We start from the raw sequence: 22,430 nt of genomic DNA, 5'->3' as shown, positions 1-22,430 counted from the left end.
AACACTAGGAAATAGAAGAATTCTGAAGTCCGGGACAAAAGCTGTGGCCAGGACCCAGTAAGAAAATGAAATGACGGAATGTGATGACACTTGTTTGTGCTCAGGGCATTCCCTCGCCTGAATGTGCAATTCCACACCACCCGTGAAAATGCTCTCACCATCGAGGTTCAGCTCTAATGTGTTCTCTTTCATGAAGTCTGAGAACTGCTCCTTCCCCTCTTCTCCCACAGTCTCCTGTTTGCTTCTTTTATACCATTTAGCTCACTCTGCCTTGGAGTAAAGGCAACTACTTACGTGACTACTGCTCCACTATACCACACACTCAAAACCCTTCTTTGAAGATCGTCTGGCAATGTACCTTGCCCATAATAGTATGGATGAATAAATGAAGGAATTAAAATATCTCAGAGACACTCTGCTGCTTTTTGAATTGCTGCAGACATAAGGAAAGTCCAGAGCCAAGACCAAGCAAATGGTCAGAAGCAATTGGCCTGACTTCAGAAAACCCACACCTGGCTAATAGAAGAAAGGGGGTAACTAAAATATGAATTATTTCTGAGGAAGCCATGATATTTGTTTCTTTATAGAAATATGACTCTGTGCATCTCTTTGCAAACCACAACAATAATAGAGATCCAAGGACATTTTATTGGTTAATCATAAGAGATAAATACTGGCATTGCACAAAGATACTCATGATTCACTGCAGGAAAAAAAAAAAGTTTTCTTCCTCTACCACAACTCTCTATTCCAGCATTAAAATTTAAAAAGAAAACTCACCCTAATGGTGGCCTAGGTAAGAAAAACTAAACGAAGCTCTTGGAGCTCCAGAAGAGTCTAGTGACAATGGACAAGGAAAAAGTGGTAAAGATAACAGCTTCTCCTCTTTAGTCTGACTCTACCGCAGAGAGGATCTACGTCTGTTTTCCCCAATAACACCAAAGAGAATATTGGAAGCTAATCTGTTCATTAACAGCCTATCAAGCACGTTTTCTCTCATAATTGAAAAGGGGTGAAACTCAAAAAGACAGCCATCCAGGGCTACTGGCTCCCTAAGAATTCCTCAGTATTAATACCACTCCTCCTAAATCCCTTTGAGGATAGCTGCTTAGATGCTGAGAGAAAATAATTGAACAATTTCATGGTGACATTAAACAGCAGCTCATAATTGACCTCAATATGAATAGCAATAAAGATGGAGAGAATGACATATGCTCTGTACAGTGAGTGCGGGGCAGGATTGAAACCCTAATGCCTTTAACTCCATCAAAGAAGGAACTCATGAGAAAACTGCTTAATAATCACGCAAAGCCTATTTGCTTTTGATAGCAGAGCTGGAGGTTTTCATATTGCCTCTGCTAATTGACTATACTGAAATGATAAGGCCATTTTCTGCAGCAAAAAATATTCTCAGATTTGCATTGATCCAGGAATTGACCAATTTGGTAGTGCCACTTGTTTCCTAAAAGGGCATTTCGATTGGCCAATTCAAAGTGAAGTGTTGTGCAATTTTCTGTGTAATCAGCATTAACAGGAGCTAAAGAATGACTGATCTTCAGAGTAGTAAGGCATATTGCCAAATAGAAAGGTGATAGCTGCAGCTCACCCCTCCCTGACTCCTCCTTTACTCTGAGACCTGAGTATATGAGCAGAATTGGGGCATTTACTCAGTTTTCTAATTATTCTTTAGATAACTGTGCAGTCTGAATGACCAAATGGAGAGAGGCCGCTTGGTTTTCAACCTGGCTCCTCTGAATACCTGACCCCACAAATTAGATCATTCAGAAGCAAGATTTAGAACACTTGTAAATACAAATTTGCATTCAAGGATATTCTAGACAAAAAGGAAGTATGAAATATCACCAAGTCTCAAAGTCACTATCTTCCCCAAGCATGCTCTTGCTCTTGTTTTCTCTAACATGGGTGCTCCACTATCCACCCTAATGAGTCTCCCCCCTACCATATCTACCCACCATACATCTATCCCTCTAAGGAATCTAGCTAAATAAATTTGACCCTTTTATGTCTAAAGCCCCTTATTCTGGCTCAAAGATGCAGCTGTCTGGGTTGCTGTCAATCCCTCTGCTCATTTTCTGGATACTCGACCTACTTCCACCCCATTAAAAATTCATCATAACTAAATCACTTGTACTTATGCAAACTCTTGTTGTAGTAGGAGGCATCCCTTATTTGCTAGACTCATCCCTCAACTATAAATGTCCACCCTCACTTTGCCCAACTAAAACACCTCTCTTTATCCTCAATGCTTTGCAAGGTGTCACCGGCTGTGTAAGCTCCCCTCCTGCAAGACTATCCCCCAAAGCAATGTTAGTAGTTCCTTTTCTGTAGTATTTCTGAACCTTGGGCACTTGTTTGATTCTATTTGTCCTACCATATTAAAATCATATGTTCCTATTCTCCCCTACCAGAAGGTGAACACTTCAAGTGCTTCTGAAGTCAAGCAGTGGTCAAAAACACAGGCTTCGGAGTTCCCTGATTTCAAACGCTGACATTAACCCTACTAGCTATGTGATCTTGGGCAAGTTATCTAACCTCTCTGTGTGTTAATGTCCTCAATTATAAAATGAAGATCATGATAATATATAGCTTAGAAAGCTGTCGTGAAGGTCAACAAATCTGATTTCTGTAAAGCTTTAGTATAGTAAATGTTCAACAAATGTTATTTATGAAATTAAAAAATCAGTGGCATTCATCTTGATCTCCAGTGAACAAGTGAAGTCCTGGACCTGATGGTCGGAATGTGTAGGCTGGGTGGAGGAAAGAAGTAACAGTAAAGTTCATTCCAATAGAAACAGTTTGGCAGTGGTTCCTGCTAGATTTTGTGGGCCATTTAGCAAGAAACGTTATTCCAAGAGCCCTAATACCTAATTGCCTTCATGAACTCCTTCCAGGAATGTAATTCGGTGTCTTTCCAAACTTTGATTCTCATGCACACCTCACCCTTTCTAGGGCTTTATTTCAGTACCAAGGCTGTCAGTCTGTTCTTGAACTGAATCTCCCCCAGGTAAATCAGAATGAGCTCATGAACTTACTTAGCAGAAATGAACTTCCCAGTTTCCACTTCAGGGCTCACTTTGGAAAAAAACACTGTTTCCATAGTCATCAACCTTACCTAATTTTAGAACAAAACATTTTACTATTTAAATCAAAACCATTATATAAAAGTATGACAGATCAAAAGGTGTATTTACAGTTAGTGATTCAATGTCCAATTATGTTCCAAACACCAATATGAGCTACACATGCAAGGAAACTAGAGGTGCAAACACTTAAGATTCCACCTCTAGCAAACAATCTGATTAATGCAGAAGGCAAGGGAAGTACAGGCTGTGGAATCTGCCCAGGAACTAAACAGGCAGAGATGTTGAGTTAACACACTGTTCAAAGTTACCCATCTCCAGTGGCCAGTGCTCACGCCTGTAATCCTAACACTCTGGGAGGCCAATGTGGGTGTATTGCTTGAGCTCACGAGCCAAAGCAAGAGCAAGATCCCATCTCTACTGAAAATAGAAAAACTAGCCAGACATGGTGGTGCACGCCTGCAGTCCCAGTTGCTCAGGAGGCTGAGACAAAAGGATTGCTCAAGCCCAAGAATTTGAGATGGCTGTGAGCTATGACACCATGGCACTCTGCCCAGAGATTAAGTCTGTCTAAAAAAAAAAAACTTACCTAATTTTATATAAGTTCTAAAAAATAATAATACAAGACCCCCAGGAAAAAAAGCTATGAATGCATATACCATTTATCCTTTCTGTGACATACACACTATAGACACATCATACTTATATGCTGTTTTTAAAAGAGATTCGAGTGTCAGTACATTAAATTTATAAATTAATCCATCTGAGCAACTTCAAAATCAAATAACCTATTACTAAATGTCTTCATAATAACCTCTTAAGAATAGAAAACAAATTCTAAAACACACAAAAATGCTAAAAAAAAAAAAAAGAAACTTTAGCTCAACTAAAATATATTCAGTATATTCTAGTTTCTGTAGAAGTGAGTTACAGTTTCACAAATTATGGAAAATTGCAGCATTAGAATTGAATTTCATCAAACACCTTCCAAATAAATGCCTAGCAGGTTAAGTCAATATCACGTACCCAATTGCTAATTCCTATTTACAATGTTTAATGGATTTCCACAATATAGACTAAGTCACAAAGTCATTACTTATACTTTTTAATTTTAAACAATTTCAACAATAATTTGTTGTCATTTTTCATCTCAACTTGTGGTTAACATGGCTATATTTTTTTTCAAAAGTAAATTATTATTTGTAAATCTGATCACAGTTCAGATATTTTAAAATTCAGTGCATGCATTCTTTAAATGCATATTTTCATCTTTATTTCATATTTTCTTATATTAGGCTTGTTTCAAATGAAACAGGCCAGAATTCTTAAAATCAAATGTTCATTTATTCTTATTGAAGAAAGTTACACTCCTCCTTTATAACAGAGAAAACTTAATGTCCCCTTTAAAAATACAGATAAAAGTGTGCTTCCAAAGAACATTATGATGAGGTTGCAATTAAAAATTAAGGCCAAATAATTTGCTAGAGTGACCTTAAGATTCTTCTCAACAGTGTAGAAGCTATAACTTCATTTGTGTAAAGTAGGTGGCATTTAGTCAGGTTCAAGAGCTCTGGAGTCCTACCCAGTTTGGCTCATCTTTTGGCCTCTTTGCTTCTTGCATTACTAATTAGTGGAAATACATACTCAGCCTGCAGCAAATTCAGAAAGTTTATTCCCCATGAAAACCTTAATGAAAAGGCTGAGCCTCCACAAGACAATAATTTGTTTAAATTTGAAAGTGCCAATTGGAAGCAGCATTGGCTCTTTGAGGACACCAGGGCTCTATTAAGTACAATCTTCCTTCATTGAACCAGAGTAAAGTTATGTTGACTTCCAAAGCAATGTGACTTGCCACCAAGGATCCCTTGAGAAGGCTTCACTGAGGCCAAACTCCATTTCTTTTCCCGCAGTCCTCACTATCATTTCATGGAAGCCAGCTGCTGAGGTTAGAACCTTCTCACTTAATTCATTTTGTGCACAGCCTTGGCCCACAAACAAGCAAAGAGAAACATATTTTTAAGCTTGAATGCCTGCTTTATAGCCACACAGACTTGTGGCTATGCTGCTGGTGTGCACTGTAGTTAAGAAAATATGCTTTCTCTGTTCCCAGACTTCTAAACAGGGTAATATCAACTTGCTTCTCCAGCTGTTCAAGGCAGTTATCTTCACCAGCTGTCTACCACTTTCGACAATAACATACTTCTGCACGTCTGAAATATGTGAAACTTCAAAACAGCGCTTTCATGTTCCTGCCCAGGGTAAACATCAAAACACATTCTCTTCCTGCAAATATCAGAACATGAAAGAGACTTATTTCAAAATTACTGCTGCTGGTGTGCACACCATTTCATCTCCATTCTCTTAAGTTTACATTTCCCATTGGAATAAAAGTGGGGATGGAGTAAGGTGGTCTGGTGAAACATGGGCCTTTTAAGGCAGGTAATCATTAGGGATCTCAAAGAATTCTGGCTTTCAGAGAAACCATTCCAGTAGAATTTTATACCACTATCCACTTATCCATTTTTAAGTTAACATCTAAAGCTTCTATCACAAGTTGAAATGTTTGTAAAAAATATGTATCCTTGCACACAGCACATTGTATAGCTGTGTTAAATATACATTTTACCAAATGTTGGTACTATATTTTGCATGTTCCAATTTATGGGAAATATCTGCAATAAGAAATGCCCTAAAGGTCAAAGCCAGTTCCCACTGTTAAAACAATTAGCCGTTTTCTACATGTTAATACATCCCGATGACAACTTCATCACATCTCCATTTTCATTTCAAGGTACCTTGGGAGGGAGATGAAGAGACACAGAGATAGCAGGACGGTAAGACAAACTATGTACCTACATAATTATTTAATGATTATGAATCTCTTTCAGCTTCTTCTATTTATTTAATCATTTCTTAGATTTTGAAAATTCTTGCATTCACCTTTAATTGACTCCACAGGCACAATTTCAAAACAAGAAGTTAAAGCATCCCCCATGGTTTGAGGGACTGGAGGGCAATTTATTCCATTAAAGAAGAGAAATCAACATTGTGTGTTTTACGAGATTTGCATGTAAAAATTGATATGACACTAGCTCTACAAATGTGACATGGAAAGTTGCACCTAGAATTGTAAGCATGGTTCTAAATAGTCTTTAGAGCCACATTTTAAGAGACTAAATTATATTGGCAACCTAAGTATGATGGCTGTGTATTCCAAAAAAAACCCATAGTTCAGAGTCACTTTCAGGGAAACCATTTGAAGGACAGCTGAGTTAATAATGAATTCCTCCTGCATTCCTGGGGTGGGGGGAACAAGGCAAATAGAGTCTCTTACTCTGGGAAATAAGCAATCTGGTTGGGGATTAGGATTTATAGACCAGAAACAATTAGGGAATAATTCCGATTACTCCAAATATTGTTAATGTTTTAGGGCATTTAAGTTAAAGAAAGGACCTTGGAATCGACCAGACCTGGCCTTCAATTCTGGCTGTAATGTACTTCCCAATAACCCAAAGGTTTAGTAACATGGGACAATGAGGAGAAAGGGGTAGGGAAACTACAACCCATTGGCCAGATGTTGCCTCCTGGCTGTTTAATATGAGCTATAAGCTAAGAACAGTTTTTACATTATTAAATGGTTAGAACAACTTTTATAAAGAAGCCTATTTCACATTATGAAAAAATTATATAAGACTCAAATTTCCATGTCCAATAATGAAGCTTCATTGAAACACAGCCACACTCATCAATTTACATGACCACATGGTCTACAAAGCCTAAAATGTTTACTATGTAGTCATTTACAGAAAAATTTGTCAAAACTCTTGTTTTAGAGGATTAAAATAAACAATATGAATAAAATGGTTAACACGCTACCTGACATATAAGCACTCAGTGAATGTTAAATATGATTGTTTTGGAAGAAGCTATAATTTGAACCAATTTGCAAACTAAATAAAGCAAGGTAAATAAACCTACAAAAAGCATGACTTACCCTCAAAAAGCATGACTTAGCCTTAAATAACTAAGGCTCCTAAAAAATATGAAATACTGACACCAACCTATAACCACAAAAGGTATGTAGTACCTGCCATGTGAACGATGAGTGGACCACCAGAAAGTACCTGTTGCTGTATTATGTATTCCATGATGTTTAAGTAGATGATGACTCTATTCTTCAAGCTCTGCCCTACCTCAGAACTCTCACACATCATGTCCCATCTGCTAAATACCCTCTGTCCTCTGTTCTTTCTGTGCCTCTCCTTCCCACCCACCTAGTCATCACCTAAATTTCACTTCCTTGATCACTCCATCCTAGGAGATCCTTTGTTTCTCTTCATACACCACTTATAATTACAAATGTAGGTACCAACTGGCTTATGATGATCTGTTGTCCCCTTTGGATTCTGACCTCCAAGAGAAGAATGCTAAGGTTTGCCTTTATCACTGTTATACCCCCAGCTCTGAGAATACTCAAAGATGACAAGGAGCACACATATCTGTTGAATGAAGGCCTGTAACCCTGGAGGTCACCATTAAAGGACAACAGGCAACTTGTTCTCAAACACAAAGAAGTGCCACTAAAGAGACTATTTAAAAAAAGAAACCTCAGCCCTTTCATTTTTCCTTTCAATCCAGAGTCAGAAAACATAATGTTCATTGAGTGAACGTTCAAAGTTGTCTATAACAAAAATATTTTGAGTGCCTACTATATTCAAAACACTATTCCATGTACTAAGCAAAATTTGTATAAGCTAAAGTGCTAACTCTCTAGAAGCTCCTACGACAGACACAAAACTCCAAAACTTTAAAACAAGGCAGACTTTGAAAATAATGTAATGGAAGCACAAGGTATTATAGGATTAAGGGAGGAGAAGAATGTTTATGTCGGCAGGAGAGGTATAGAATGTCTTCTTGGAGGAAATAAGAGCTCATCTGAATCTTAAATTATAGTAGAACTTCAAACAGCAACTAGGAACAAAGCCACTTCCAGCCCAGCTTGAGAAAAGACACAGTAGAGAAAGCACAGAATGTTTTCCAAAAACAGCCATCTTAGTCAACTAAGATATTAAAGTGGTGGGCAAACATGTGGTCTCTAAAATCAAACAGTTTGAATACAAATGTGAGATCCACCACTTATTAGCTTTATGCCATTAGTAAATTACTCTTTCTTTCTAAGTCTCAGTTTCCTCCTCAGCAAAATGAGAATAATAATATTACCCCCTTCACATAGTTCTTGTGAGAGTTGAACAAGATGAGACATGAGGAAGAGTGACATAATGTTTATCTCGTGGAGACTACTCAATAAATGTAAGCTCTTGCTGTTTTTATGATCTCTCCTCGGTAACTATAGTGTGAGAAGTAGTATCCTGTTTTCTCCTTTCTGCTTTTCTTCTGCTATTCTGAACTAAGCTATTCCCTGGTAGCAAATTAAACATTTCTGAAACTGCATGAGCACTTTATAGCTTCTGGGGTGCCATTGTGTACACAGAAGCAATACCTAATTGAATAGTAGCCTAATAGCCTCAGAAAGCTGATGCAATTTAAAAAAAAAAAAACTGTTGAGTTAAAAATAGGAACAGCTCAAGGAATGAAAGAATGAGCTTCTTTGAGTTGCCTTGACATTCTTCCTTAATACCATTTTTAAAAAAGAAGAATTTAGCCAAAAATTAAATAAGTATACAAATCCTAATTGCTCACTAGTTTAACAAAATTGGAGTCAATTACTGCAAAAAGGTTCCTGTCCCTGGAAAGAATCATGGATGAGGGCATAAAAAGATTTAAGTTTAAATAAATATACTAGTGAAAGAATTAATGTTTCTAAATAAGAAAATGTGGATTTTATTTTTTTAACATTTTTTTCCCATGAACACATTGAATTTTTTCAAGAAAATACATGGCTCAAGTCTCACAATCTTAAACTACTATTTTTAGGGGACAAGGCAAGTGCTGACTGTACATCTAAAGAGACTTGGGGAAATGTCTACCTAAAATCAGTAAATCTGGAATCTGGAATCTGATTTTACTCATATATCCCTGAAGGGTCAGTGTTTCCTTTGAGAGATGAAGCAACATCTAAGATTAGCCAGTCAACTCTTTTATATGGCTTAGATACAGGCTTGACTAGACGCAGAGCGACTTGCTGTAGGGTTCGGCTAACCAGAATCAATGCAACTATTTGCCTGGTAGCCTGATAAGAGACATAGACTTTTTTGAAAGGAAGTGGAGGACCCTGATACAGAGTTATATATCTAACTCCAGCCCACCAGTATCTGTCTCTCTAATGATGCTAGCTGCCTGTCCCACGATGTCATATTAGTGTCAGGATCCTGGTCAATGCCCAACACAGTCATCTCCAACATCAATGAAAGGAAGAATGAAGTCAGGACGTTGGGTCAAGCCTTCAGGTTCACAGCCACTGCAGGCTCACTGTCAGAACCTCCCAGGACTATCCTCTCTGCCATGAGGGAAATGTTCTGTACCCACACTGACCTCCAGCCCCTGGCCCCATGTGGTTATTGGACACTCGAAATGTGCCTAATCAGACTGAGGAACTGAATTTTTATTTTATTTTATTTTAATAGAGTTAAACGGCCACATGTGGCTAGCAGCTACTCCTTGGACAGTGCAGCTGGAACGCTGTCCCTGCCATCTGGTCTGTATGTCCTTTCCCTGAACATTTTTTTAACACCCTCCAACCAGCCCTGGCTTCATATTTGGCTCAAGGTTTAACACTTATTCGCCAACTTCTCTTTAGGTTATCTATTTTTTTTCTTTTTCTGACTCACTGACCCGTCCTGTCCGTGTGGTCCACACTACTATATCCTGCCTGCCCTTGGAGTACAGCATCAGAAGCTGCTCCTTCCCCTTCACTGGGCTGATTCTGGTACTCTCTCTGGTGCACAATCCCTCAGAAATCATTTTTCCACCATCTTGGGTCCCCGGCAGGACTCCCTTGGCATGGCACTCAGTCAGCTACCTTCTCCCAGTCGCTGGTGACCAGAATTACTTCCTTCCTCTGAATAGTTACACTTTAAGAACTAATATTACACCCATAGAAAATTACAATTTCCAGAAGTCTTGCTCTGAAATCTTACTCCTTGTGACTTAATATAATGGAAGTGTCCAGGCATGCCAAACAAAGATAGCTCAGCTCCACCTCTATTCTCTTATTCCTAGGTTCTATTTTAGGTGTCTATTTTCATCTTATCCTTTAAGATTAGTCTCCCTTTTTGATTATTCACCTATAGTCTGCTTTCCAGAGCCTAGAGCAGAGGAGAAATATTTTAGAAGTTAAATTTGATATTTCTAAAGGTCAGTTATCCAGGTGTGAAAGCAGGCAAACTTTATTCCACCAGAAACCTGTTTTAAATCTTTCTGCACTGATAATAACACACTGCTCTATTCTTAAATTGCAAACTTGAATAGCCTAGATTTTTCCCATGAAATTTCCATATGATACTAATAGGCAATGGAATTTTTCAAGGAGATGATAGCATGCATGTAAATAAACAATACATTTATCAATCCTATTTCTATACTTGTACACAGTGAAGTTTTAATTCTGAACTTTTATGACACAATCACATCTTAAGCTCTCTATCCCTGTTCACCAAGGGTAGTTTTACAGACATATGTGACACTAATTAGGGGAGGGTGGTTGCTCAGGTCCCTCCTCTCAGAACACAAAATGTACAGGAGTGGACTCTCAGTTGCCATGAATGTCCCATATGACTCCATTCAAAATATCTTGGGCATCTGACCCAAGCCACACAGTCTTTCTCCAAAATCTTCCAAGATGGAACTAAGGAAAAAGAGTTGGTACGTCTCTGGAAAGCTGTGGGAAATAAGGGCTGGGAGTCTAGATCAAACATGATCCCCACCATGTTTATATGTGGTCTATTATGCAAGAGAAGGCCATGTGCAGAAAGAAGCAGAGATTTAATTTCTTGTCCCTGTCCTGAAATCCACCTTTCCGTGTCATTCCTCATGTTATGTCAGATATCCCAGCAGAGTTCCAATAAATAATTGGAAATAAATTCCTCATGTTACATCAGATATCCCAGTACAGTTCCCTCCCTTCTGAGTTAGTTCAAGTCACATTTCTGACAGTTGGATCTGTAGTGTCAATCATACAATATATTTAACACATTAAAAAGCCCATCCCCAGAGCTGAGTGCAGTCACACACACCTGTCATCTCAGCTATTTGGGAGGCTGGGAGTGGGGTGGACTGCTTTAGCCCAGGAGTTCAGGATATAGCATGTCATGACCATACTGGTCAAAAGTCACTGCACTCCAGCCTGGGTAACATTGCAAGACCTTCTCTCTAAAAAAAAATTTTTTTTAAGCCACCTCAAAATAAACACAGCATTGTGGACTAGAATTGAAGATATATACATAAACCCAGGAAATTCAAAATAAAGAATCCCATTTATTTATTCTCAAATAAATGTCACAGTTTGGAATTATAAGAAACATGATACTTGAGATATGACTAAGTGATACAAAGGAATGCCATTTATGATTTTCTAATATGGAAATTCTTAACCATATTTCTAAACTATCTAAAGCCAAAATAATAAATAATAGAATTATTAAAGAATGTATACTCTGATCCCATTTTTATTAAACTATCTCTGATTATCTAATAATTATACTTCCATCTTTATGTATTTGTAGAAAATTGCCTGGAATACTTATCTAATGCCAACAGTAGTCTTTTTTCAAAGGGCTAGACTATTCTATGATGTTTACTTTTTTCCTTCATAGTCTTATGAATTAAAATTCCCAACTCAAATCAATTGAAATATCTTATCCCGTATATATCAAACATACACAGAACAACATAGAAAACCAATCCAAAGAAAGATCTTGGTACTGCTCCAACAAAAATACAAAAAGCCAGAGTAAAAGCTCTGAAAATCCATATGGTTATTCAAAAATGAATCTCCAACTTATTTTACAATATCTAAAACTTATATTCCATGTACAAACATTCATAATTCTCTTAACATACCATTACTACCCTGAAACTTTTGGCCATGCTCTTCCTTTATTTATTTTTTCACCTTTCTATCTGTATTCACCCTTCAGGACTGAACAAAACTCATCTCTTCCTTAAAAACTTCTCTGACTACCTCAGTACTCAGGTTCCTCATATATTCTCAGATCCTATGTTCTTACTTTCATCCCAGCAATACAATTTGGCCCTGCAGCATGTGATACGGGATTCAATTAATTAATTTTCCCTGAATCAGTTCTGAATTCCAAACTAAACTGCTCTTGGAGCTCCGGAATCAATTCTTAAACCCATTCGCAGGACAGCCACCTTCTATAATCTCTTCCCCTTCCACACCCCTCTCTGGGTTTCGAGTAAAGTTTCCTAAACAAAGTATTTTTGAATTAGAATTTCCAAGTTTTCATTTCTTCCATGGTTTTGGATTGAGATTTTCATTTGATTTTGGTCATCCAATTCCATTCTTATATAACCAAGACATGGTACATCCATGAAGAGGTCATTCAGAATTTCTTTGTCATTATTTATCCATGTCTACAGAAAATGTTGCTCTAAATCCTTCCATGAGACTTTGTAAAAGAGTTAATATCTATTCCAGGCTGAGTTTTCTAAAATGTTGTCCACTATTCCCATGCAACAGTATTTGAGGAAGAATTGGTCTATGTCTCTAGATCCACATAGGCAGGTAAAGAAGTAGACATTTCCAAAGCTCAATAAAACCCTCCTAATAAAAATGTGGCACTGTCACAAATTGCAAATTGGCATGAAAAAGCATCTGAAAAGATTGCCAAGGCTGGCAGTCTGCCTGCCCTGCCCAATCACTTAAGAGAGTAGCACCAACTAATTACAAATGTTCCAACATAAGTGATGCACACCCATCCTTTTATTTTTTAATACACAAAAGAAGCTTCTTGAAATATAAATAGTCTAGCCAAAATATATCATATTACCAGATGCAGGGTGAAGATGCAAATAGACTCATAAAATATATTTATGATTCTTAGAGATGAGACACTTAGATGCAAGAGAGGCAAACTTTAGGGCAAACTTTCTGGTCTCTAAGATTCCTAACTGACCCTGACTATTCCAACAGTAACCCTGGTTATGACTTACCCACAAGTTACACTTAAAGAATTGAGTTACTGTCTAAGAAATTCTGTGTTATAATAGAGCCCCAGTTTAAAATCTCTAATGAAGAATTATTTGTAGCAGAAAAAAAAAAAATTCAAGTGAACTCCCCACCCCCAGGCATAGCAAGCATGCCTTACTTAGATGCCACAAAGCAGAGCTTTTTAGATGCCACAAAACCTATCAGCAGGTTGAATTCCTTTTACAAAAGGTCAAATAAAAAGAAGAGGCATGGATATCTTGATACTTTAAAAACACAAAAGAAAGAATTATAAACAGTTCAGATGAAGTATTTCATGTTGACAGATAGTACAGAAATAGAATGATTTTAAAGCAAGTCCCCTAAATTACTGATATTTCTCAATGAAAAGAGAGGTATAAAAACATTGTATGGATCACTATTGTGGACTTTGAACACTACTGACATCCTTGACATAGAAAAGTAATCAAAATGTAAAACAAAAAAATTTTTAAACCACAGAGAGGCCATAAGTCAAAAATTTTTTTAAACATAGAACTATACATAGTCCTTATGACCTAAGCAAATTCCTATATCATCAATTCAGTCTAAGGAGACTAAAATTAGACAGAAATATTTGAAAATACATAATACAAAGAAATGTAAGAGTGTGAATAATGAGAAAATGTCACTGAAGTACACAATAAATTGAACGGGCTGTTTGGCCACAAAAGGACAGTGAAGTGAACTAGATGCTTATATGGTGGACACAAACAGCTTCGAACCTTAGAAACAGTCTATTCTGATCCCACAGATTCCACTCAGAATCAGTGGTCAGGGATCCAAAAAGTCATAGATGCCTTTTGAATAAGACCTCAGCCCCCATCCTACCAACCATATTTCCATGTCACTTTGTCCCTTGGCAGTAGCATTTAATATTTAGTCTTGTGTTAGCCATTTGAGGGTGTGTCTGTCTCTCTATGAGAACATTTGGCTCACTAGATCTTGACCTCTTATGAGACATCTCATTCATCTCTGATCTCTCAATGAAACCTAATGTAATAACTTACATTGAATAAAAATATGAATTTATATTTGTTAAATTTGGAAAAACTATTTTCTTTCCTGCTTAGGAAGAAAAGTCTGTGGGGAAAGAAAGAAAACTAGCCTATTCTGAGTTTCCTGCAATGGTTTGGGAACAATGTTAGTGGTGCTTCGACAGTTTCATATCAAGAAGGTTCTAAGTACAGATGTAGGCTCTAGTATGACCGGCTAGGGCCAATTCCTGATTCTCCTTCCTAGCTGTATGAGATGGGGCAAGTTTTTTAACCTCTCCATGCCTTAGTTTGAGCATACATAAAATTAGGATAATAATAGCATCTACCTGACTAATGTGTTATGAATTTTCTTTGAGTTAATATCTGTAAGGTATAGAACAGCATCAAGTACAGAGTCATATTTGAAGGAAAAAATCACTCATTCACTTTTTCATAGTTTGGGAGAATTGAGAGGAGTTCATGTGTGTTAAATTCTCTGTCCAAGATCACACAGACAACTGCATTTTGCCTACCTGCCATTAATTACTGGAAGCTTGAACACCTCCTCATATCTTCTCATCTCTGCCCAAGAGCTCCATGACCAGGCGATGCAGCATTAAAGAACAATGTCCCTCCCCATCTCTTTCCTACCTCTATGAGGAGCTCCAAGAGATAAAGAGGGAATGGGAAGAGGCCTCCTGCCAGGTCTCAAATGCTGACCACTGAGCAACTCTCACTGCACTTGTTCAGAGCCCCTCTGGGAATGTTTCCCTGCTCCATGGTTCAATGTCCACTTCCACTTCCAGAAATGGGGAGTACAGCATCCTTTCACAGGGTAGTGCCTACCTCATTTTATCACTAAGTCTGGTGTAACACACTTCTCAGACCCCTTGCAAGTCAGTCTCTCCATCTGTGAAATGAGGGTGGTAATAGCAATAACGATAGCAAACATGTATAGAATGCTTACAGTCTGTTGGGCACTGACCATACACCACCTAAAATTCGCATAATTATACAGTAAAGGAACTGTTATTGCCCACATTTTATATATAAATAAGGAAACTGAGGCCTGGAGAGGTCATGTAATCTGCCTAAGGTCGCATTGCTATAAAGGACAATGCCAGGATTCAAACTCAGACACTCTGATTCCAGAGCCTAGAAACCACTGCACAAGGTCTGTCAATACACCAGATGCTCTGTGAATGCCCAGCCTCTGAACCCACTCTGTGAAGTCAAAAGACATCTGCAGATTGGCAGACAGTTTAGAGGTCAGGGCAAGAGACTTCATTATATCCTGTGGGCAAAGGCCTCTTGGGTTTTACATGGGGTCTTTTGCTTAACTAACATCCACTTATTCCTGGCAGAAACCGTACTTGAGCAGATTCCTAAACATGACTTTCACACTGTTCCTGGACTGGCCCCTGCTTGTCTCTCCAGCAGCATTTCCTACCATCTCTGCCCCACGCTTAGTAATACCTCCTTCCAAAACCATCGCCCTCAAGCCTCACCCTACCTACATGACCTTCTCTGAGTACCTTATATGTGTCGTGACTCCATCATCCCTGTTCTCTACCTCCTCAACTCACTGCTTCCTCTGCTGAGAGGACTTGGTCTGGTGTCATTCCACCTAGCTCACTATGACTTAGTTTACTTAACAATTTCTCGGGGGACTCCTACTCTCCCTCCCAAACAAGCTGAGCGTCTCTGCTTTGTCTATTCATTCTCGACAATTTTCTCTATGGTCCTTATCACACTGGACTACAATGACCTGTTTCACATGTCTGCTTCCTTCTATAATCCAGGGTCTGTGAGGACTACAGCATATCATGGTTGTCACCACTCGCCCAATGCCAATACCTTCATGTCTTTCATAATTATCTATTAAAGGGAAGGAAGAAAGGAAGTGAGAAAAGAAAAATGTGAAATATTGCCTTTCTCTTCCTCTTCCCTCTGGAGAAAATTTCAATAGGCCAGAACTTCTAGTATTGTAGGCCAAATACTTTTTGAATGATGGAGGTGGAAGGTGAACGCAATGGACTCCCATTTGGTCCTTGATCATAATGCCTCAGGGATTTAGTATTTCTTTAGTATTTCTTTAGAAACACTAGACCAGATAGATTGATGTTTAGGCTTAAAAAAATCCAAATGTAAAGGAAAATGTTAAGAAAAATTCCATGTACCAAGTGTCAGATATTAAAATACAGGATGGTCATAAAGTTTGTGTGCAATTTAAAATAATTGTGCAATTGCACACAAACTTTATGGCCACCCTGTATTTATTGAGGCTGGGTGTGATGGCTCACACCTCTAATCCTAGCATTTTGGGAGGCCAAGAAAGGAGCATTGTTGAGGCTAGGAATTTGAGATTAGCCTGAATGAGAGCAAGATCCCATTTCTATAAAAAAGAAAAAAGAAAAAAGAAGAAGAAAGAAAACTTGGCCAGACTTGGTGGCACACACTTATAGTCCCAGTAATTCTGGAGGCTGAGATGTGAGGATTCCTAAGCCCCGAAGTCTGAGCTAGCCCAGGCTACATAACTGAGGAACTGATTGTCTCCTATTCTCCTCTGTCTCAAAGAGAAAAATCAAAAAAACTATTGATAGAAGAGCTGAAACTTTAAGCAGAGGGTGCCTTAAATGTTCTGGAAGGAATTTAATTCTTCAAGAAGCCTAACAGGTCCCAGAATCATGCAGTTATTTTTCTCCCTCCCCTAAGAAGGGAAAAAAAGTGACCAACACAAGGCAGCCTGCATAAATAGAGCAGATTCAGCTTGGATGTCAGGGAACTTCACTCAAATGCCAATCACCACAATTCTAAGCTATCCAGAGGTTTGGCTGGATCACTGCCAGTCAGTACTATGACTGATATCTTTTTCTTCAGACATCGAAACATTCAAAAATAAAAGGAAAATATGTTCAGCTGCTGCCTCTTCAGCAGCTTTGCAATTTTCCGAGGATCAGCCTCCCTCCTGCTCTCAGCCCCCTAATCTGCAAGCAAAGTAATAACCCCTCCTTGCTTAGAGAAGTCGTCCCTGGTTAGTAGTCCAAGAATTCTTGGTTTCCTAATCTTTTTCTGCCAGGAATAAGTGGATGTTAGTTAAATGTAAAACCCTGTCTCCCACCTTCTCTTTCCCTTCAGTCTTTTAAGGTGTCATAGACACGGAAGTATAAACGTTTACTAATCATAGCCTGGGACCACCTCCTTTCAACTCCATGTTCAGGCAACATTATTGTTCCCCTATCTCCGTTCTCTGGAAATGGTTGGGAGCCCGTATGCTTTCTGTTTCTGTACATGGCAGGTCAAGCCCAATCCATATGTTTAAGTCACCCTTCCCGCATGAAGCAGGCCACAGGGATGTGGCCTGAACTGTGCTCTTTATCTAACAGCCATCACCCATTTTATAAACATATTTTAGTTTTTGTCCAAAAGTAATTACAGAATGGCATGGACTCTTCCAGCTGTCTCCACTCACTGTTTCTGACGGCAGGTACATAAGCCATTTTTTATGTAAAGACTCAGCCTCTATTCTCTACAAACTTTCAAACCAGACAAATGCCTGTCTCCCTTCTAGAAGTTTCTGAGGGCTTTTCAGGGCTGGATATGGCTGAACCAGCCTCTGGCATGTGGCAGCCACCTCGTGACCTATTCTCTGCCGCACACAGTAAAGATGCCTTTGAAAATCAAGTGGAACAATCATGTGAATCAAATGAAATCAAGTGGACAAAATGAATTACATCCTAAATTTTGAGACATAGACCTGAATTCCGTGAGCACTGAAGCAACAGCCACATTTTTGGCTATACCACCAATGAGTTATCATTGTAGGTAAATCTTTGTCTTCACTGAATCTTAGTTCCCCTCCTCTCATTTGAAGCAGGTATTTAGTTGTTTGGTCTCTATCAAGGGTACTGTAATAAAGTAATAGTAAGTGCTATAAAATGAAAGCCACAGAAAGAAATATGAGTTCAAGTTCTAGTTCAGCCACATGCAACCTTGCACTTGAAGTTTCTTCCTGTAGCTCTTACAAGCATGTGGTACTTTGCAGTCTAAGGTGACGTGCAGCTGCCTGGCTCTCGATACTTCTCTAGCATCATCTAGGGTACTCGTCTGCTGCTTGCCCTACTCAAGCCATTCCTGAGTTCTGTTAGTTTTCAAAACAAAGCATACTCTACCTTGACCCAGAGCTTTACTTCACCTAGAATATTTTGCCTCACCTCCACCTATCACATTATTTCTTTAGATAATTCTCTCAATCTTTATTTTTAAAGGCTTAAAATGTATTTTAATAAGTTGATGCTGCATTACTGCACCATTTCTCAGAAAAACTCCAAATTTAAAGAATCAAGGACAAGTCAAACATGGTACGCCAATAAAAAATGCACAGCATAACTACCTAAGATAGGCAAGGCTAAGAGCTACTGTTGAGACCTTTAGCATACAGCAACCCTGTTCCCAAGATTGTACTAGGCCTATCAAGAAAAGCTGTGAACAGCAACATCATAGACACAGAAGGGCCATTCCTGGGTCATCTTTACCCAAGACAAGGATGGAGGCAAGTTAATACAAGATTTTCTTAAAGATAGACTAAAATGAAAATCTCTAAGAGAAAATGTCTTCCTTAAAGACATGAGGGGTAATAGATGGGACATAACAGAACCGTATGTTTGTCTGTGACCTCTGTGGACATTTGCCTGAATTCTCACCTGCAAGTGAATGGAGCAATGGGGCTAAGGTCATTGGGGGATGTCTGTTTTGTGGTGTTGTGTGGTAGTATCTCTGGGGTAGGGGTGTAAGGGTAAGAAAACAAAATGGGATGGACAAAAAACGGAATGATCAAGATTAATGGGGCTCTAATTGGATCCATTTTGCCATGGTTCCCCTAGTCCCTCAACAATCACATTTGAGACTTCAGGAATGCACCAAATAGAACTGATTAAACAATACACCACATAGAACTCATTTGTTAAATATGGCCCCTCCCTTGCCCTCTGCCTCCAGCATACTCCCTAGAATAGTACAGGCAGGGTAGACCTAACTATTGGGAGGAATCTCTAACACTTTTCCAGGATAGAATTCTAACTAGTCCAAAAGGGGGCCTTCTTTTAAGGGTTTTAAGAAACTAGACACTACAACTTTATTAGTATCGGCGACGTTTGTTTGGAGCAAATTCAGCTCCAGGAGCTGCACGGTTGAATGCAGGAGGAGTTCCACCAATTGCCCCAATTCCTTCCCTTGTAGCAGCTCGCCCAAGGCGTTCAGTTGTTGGTGGAGTCAATCCCAAGGATCCATCCGGCATCATAGTGGCAGGTCCTGGAGGAGCTGGGGTACCAGCTGGCACAGGAGCAGGAGGCATGGCGCCTCTGTTGTTTACGCCCATAGCACCTCCCATAGCCATCTGGCCCATCCGTATCTCCTGCTCTCTCGCATCAGGGAAGGTTCCCTTGAGTCCTTCCTGCTGTCGCCGCATCATTTCTTCCTGTTGCCGCCGCATCTCTCCCTCACCGCGCCTGCGCTCCTCCTCCTGCCTGAGCTCCAGCTGCTTTCGTTTTTGCACCTCTTGGTTATGCAGTTCTTCCATCCTCCGAAGTTCTTCTTGGTGCCTCATCAAATCCTGTCTCATTAGCATGGCCTGGTGCTCGTGACGAGCAGCCTCCATCTCCACCTGCTGCTTCTCACGAGCCTCCTTGATGTTACGGTCCACTTGGTCCTGCTGCTGCTTCTCCATTTCCATGAGTGCCTTCCAGCGCACGGCATACTCATACTCAAAGGAGCCGGCTGTGCAAATCTGGGTGGCTGCTCTCGCGCCTTGAGAAATTGCTGGTTCTTTATAACCAGCTTTTCTGGAAGTCCTTCTTCATCATCTAACTGGTCCATGGGCTCCACAGTCACAGGACGAGGAAATGTGGTTAACAGGAAGGAGCCTTCACTGCATCTGTCCAGAGCTTTTCGAGCAGCTGGCTTCCCTGAGAATTCAACAACGCCTTTTCCTGAGGGCCTTCCTCGATCATCCACAGTGACTACAGCCCTCTCCACCTGGCCAAACACAGAAAAGGCTTCTTCCAGCAGTTCACTGGACACGTAGTGAGGAAGGTTTCCGACTGTAAGGGATGCACTGTGGCAGGCAAAGCGCACACGCAGCTGCTTTCCACGGAGAGGCATATTGTCCAGCTCCACTTTGGCAATCTCCTGAATCTCCGCTAAGGTTCGCGTTTCCAAGCGGTTAAAGCCAAATCCTTTATCCTTATGGAAGAAGACTTCGCCTGCCTTCCCATATTTCTCAAATAATTTCCTCATTTCCTCCTCAGTGATGTCAGGGGGAAGATTGCCCACAAAGAGGCGGCTTCGTTAGGTGAAGGTCTTCTCTCCCGGTTTCCTAAAATGCTTCAGGTCAATAGTCAAGCCTTCGTTCTGGCTGGCCTGTTACCCATTTGCAGGTATTGGTGGTGGCAGTGGCTGCTGCTGTTGCTACTGGTGGTACTGCTGGTGGTGATGCTGGTGATGCTTCCGTGGAGTGTGGTTTTGCTTCTCCAAGTTAAAAGTTTTATTGCTCTGCATATTTGCAGCCTCAACTTCGACTGAAGACGGCAAAGTGCCTCCCAGGCCTCCCTAACCTCCATTTCTCTTCTACCGACTGGTCTTTCCTCAAGAGAATTCTCTCAATCTTATAAGGCTCAGCTGAACTATAATGTTTTCAGAGAAGTGTTTATTGATTCTCACATTACGTTGGCTTCCCCCTATTTTACGTTTTCATAGCAACTTGTACTTGAACCTTGACAGCAAACATGACTCTGGCAACCCTTTAAGTGTTTTTCTCCTCTTCAGTGACAACAGAGAGACTTTGTCTGCCTTGATCTCTGCTATGACCCCAGTACCCAGCTCATGACTGACACATGGTAGTTACAAGATACATATTCGTTAACCAACTGCTCATCTATAAAATCTGCTCTACTTTCTGAGGACTGTAGTTATGATTTTTAGTGAAAGCCCTTTGTAAACTGTAAAAGTAAATTGCAAATTGCTATAAAAATCTAAGTCACTCCTATTATCCGCATATGCTATGAATTCCAAAAAACTCCAATAGTAACTAAAATCTCCATGTGCTGATGTTATGGTTGAGCTTCACTATTTAGGGGGATATGGCTGAGAGGCAAAAGCAGACAATCCCCTGCTTAACCATGATTTTGACTTTACAATGATGCAAAGGGATACCCATTTGGTACAATACATATCATACTTCAAATTCTGAATTTCTATCTTTCAACTTATGATATTTTCAATTTACAATGGATATTGAAACAAAACTCTGTCATAAGTCGAGAAGCGTCTATACTACCCTCCCCTGTCAGGGAAAGAACAATGAAACTAGGGAACAGACCTAGAATCTATTGCAGTATAAGAAATTACCCTGAAAGTTAGTGGCTTAAAATCATACCCACTAACTTATGAAGAGTGGCTTATGGCCATTAATTTATGGGGAGTGGGTTGAGTGGGTATTTATGGCCCAGAGTCTCCTGTGATGTTGCTGTCAGATGTTGGCTGGGACGCAGTGATGTGAAGCCTTGAGAACTGAGATGCACTTCCAAGGTGTCTCACTCACCTGCCTGACTAGTGGGACTGACAGGAGCCCTCAGTTCCTCTCCACATGGGCCTTCTTCAGAGCAAGTGATTCAAGGAAACAAGGTGGAAGACAAAATGCCCTTTAAAACTAAGCCTTGAAAATCACACACCATCACTCTGTCTTACCCAGGTGATCACACACAAGCCTTGAGTCACTCTGTGACTAATCAAGGCCACAACCTCTGGAGGGAAGGAATACGAGAAGCCTTCAAACTACGCCTTTTTCTTTTTCCAGAATCACTAGCACAGTGTCCGTTGCATAGGATTTCCTTTAAAATAAATGGTAGAAGGGACAGATAGCTAGAATCATGGACCTAGAGATGAAAAGGCAGGTCAAAGAATGAATGCTACATAGTTTCTGATATTAGCCAGGAAACAACCAGAAGGGATACCGAACCAGTTAATGAGACCGCACATACATATTCCCCAATAACCACAGCATAAAAGATTGTGACTCTGCTGGTTTACAGAAGAAGGGTGAGAGAGAGTGGGAAAGGACGCCTACCCCTAGACATCCCTAAGCTTCTGAACCCAGTCTTACCTTCTCTAGCATAGCCAAGAACAAAATGT

General features: G+C 39.7%; 1 protein-coding gene and 1 pseudogene across 2 annotated transcripts in view; both read right to left on the bottom strand.

The window, feature by feature from the left end:
* Window positions 1-22,430, bottom strand: part of NXPH1 (neurexophilin 1) — a 309,116-nt gene that overhangs the window by 144,950 nt on the left and 141,736 nt on the right. The window lies entirely within an intron of this gene.
* On the bottom strand, window positions 19,188-20,603 carry LOC100965447 (annotated as a pseudogene). Its single transcript, XR_152889.2, has one exon. The product of XR_152889.2 is annotated as a non-POU domain-containing octamer-binding protein pseudogene (transcript).

This window comes from Otolemur garnettii, unplaced genomic scaffold (assembly GCF_000181295.1).
Source record: "Otolemur garnettii isolate 467f Iridium unplaced genomic scaffold, OtoGar3 scaffold00005, whole genome shotgun sequence".
Taxonomy (NCBI): Eukaryota; Metazoa; Chordata; class Mammalia; order Primates; family Galagidae; genus Otolemur; species Otolemur garnettii.
This window is presented reverse-complemented; position numbering and strand designations above follow the sequence as displayed.